Source organism: Rhagoletis zephyria, unplaced genomic scaffold (assembly GCF_001687245.7).
Source record: "Rhagoletis zephyria isolate East Lansing unplaced genomic scaffold, Rhagoletis_zephyria_1.1 Rzeph_scaffold_04010, whole genome shotgun sequence".
In the NCBI taxonomy this organism is placed as follows: domain Eukaryota; kingdom Metazoa; phylum Arthropoda; class Insecta; order Diptera; family Tephritidae; genus Rhagoletis; species Rhagoletis zephyria.
This window is the reverse complement of record NW_016161093.1, coordinates 1-2067: the sequence shown is the minus strand read 5'-3', so window position 1 is coordinate 2067 and position 2067 is coordinate 1.

Below are 2067 nucleotides of genomic sequence, written 5' to 3'. Positions count from 1 at the left end.
GAATTTGCCAATTTACTCCCAACCAACCAACCCCCGCTAAAGAAGTTTCAACTTCAAAAAGATGAAGAGTGGCGCTGAGTAGCAGGGGTTTTAAAAGTTTATGTAAAAAAAAAAAAACAGGAATTAATTAAGGAAAAAGAAGACTTGGCTTAGAAGCGATATAAATAATACATTTATTAATAAATATTTTTAATTATTGTTCTTAATAGGAGCACTTACCTTTGTCTTGAATTTCCGTAACAAAGTTTCTTGAAAAATCCGCATTTTTCAAAAGTAAATATAAAAAGTTAGAAGTATTGAGTCACTGAAAACACGATTCACAATGAAAATGTGTTTTGTCAACTTTCGAGAGTGAGGAGGAATCTAAAAAATGATTCAATCAAACACAGGTTAGACAATGTGCATATTTTTGAGTTTTGACCTCCGGCTAAACCACTGCGCTCTGATAGTCCGAACTAAAAACCCATCTTCACTTAACAACAGAATATAAAAAACTAACCTTACAAAAAATTTTTTGCGCAATCACATTAAACAATAAAGGGAAGATGAGTGAAATGCATGCGATAGTCATCGATTTGACGAACATTTGTAATCCAGGGCCTTAATTACCTACACGCGCGAAGCATATTGAAACTATTTAATAATTAATATTTGAAACGCCTTATTCAAATTTCCCGCCAGTACAACTTTTCCCTATTTAACCATTCTGATAAAACAAAAAAGTAAAGAAAAAAATGCTTGTTTGACGTAAAGACTTACTTTGTTGTAGTTAAACAACGATAATAAACGAACCTAGAAATTAAATGCCATTATTCAAATAAAAAGAAGTAATCGAAAAAGCAGAAACAAAACGAATGGAGAAGGAAAATTATAGACATTAGTACCAATAGCATAATTATGAATGTATCAAACTTACGATAAGGCCACATTTATTTACTCACGTGTGTTTCGTTATACATATGTATGTATGTACATATAAACTAATTTTATTTACCAAATCGGAAAAGCAGCTCAAGCACTTCCGCGCCTACCAACGCATTTCGTTAGCTCTTTGTATAAACTTCCTAAATATTTTATTTTACTGCCGGGTTAACGAAAAGTGAAATGACGCAAAATGTCAAACCGAAAAACGAAACCGCTGTGACGATGCAGTAGGGAGTACATATTTAAATTCCGGCGTTTCTTTGCTAAGCAAATGGACGCAAAATCTAAGGTGTTGGCTATGAATAATGAATGTATTTGTTTTACAAATACAAATTATTTAAAAAACACCTCTGCTAACAAGAATAGCGGCTATATATGTATGTACTATGTCGTGTGTATCATTTTCTTAGCATGAATTTCCATTATGTGTTGAAATGACAAAAATTATTAGAAGTAATCTACCCTTAAACAAATGGTCCTTTAAACAACGAAAATCGAAAAATTAGTACGCTATCTGTACGGTTTTTAATCAAGAGGACATCTATGTATATATACATATAATACCCGAAGGAATTTTTTTTCTGGATAAAAGATCTGTACAGCTTGCCANACGGTTTTTAATCAAGAGGACATCTATGTATATATACATATAATACCCGATGGATTTTTTTTCTGGATAAAAGATCTGTACAGCTTGCCCGATTTTCAAAAGTGAGATGCCAAATTAAAGCGTTTGGTTTTAGATGTGCAAACAGGTTTTATTTTTTTCGAAAAGAGTTGTCACCTTTTCAAAAATTAAATTCAAATTATTTAATAATCAATGCCTTCAAATCCGCACCGTGCATTCGATTTTCTAAATTGAGAAGTCAAACTAAAAGCCTTGGAATGTAGATGTGCAATAAGGTTTTCCTTTTTTGAAAGGAGTTGCCACCTTTTAAAAAAGTATATTCAAATTATTAAAAAAAAATAAATCAATTATTTCAAACTGGGTATCAATCGAAATGGTTTCGAAAAGATTTGTTTCTTAGCTTAACTATAGGAGGGTTGCCACCCGTTTAAAAAATAGTACTAGGTAAGTGAAATATGTATCACCATATGGGGGCCAAACGAAAGGGGTTTCAGAAAGTAGTAGTTTAAAAATAT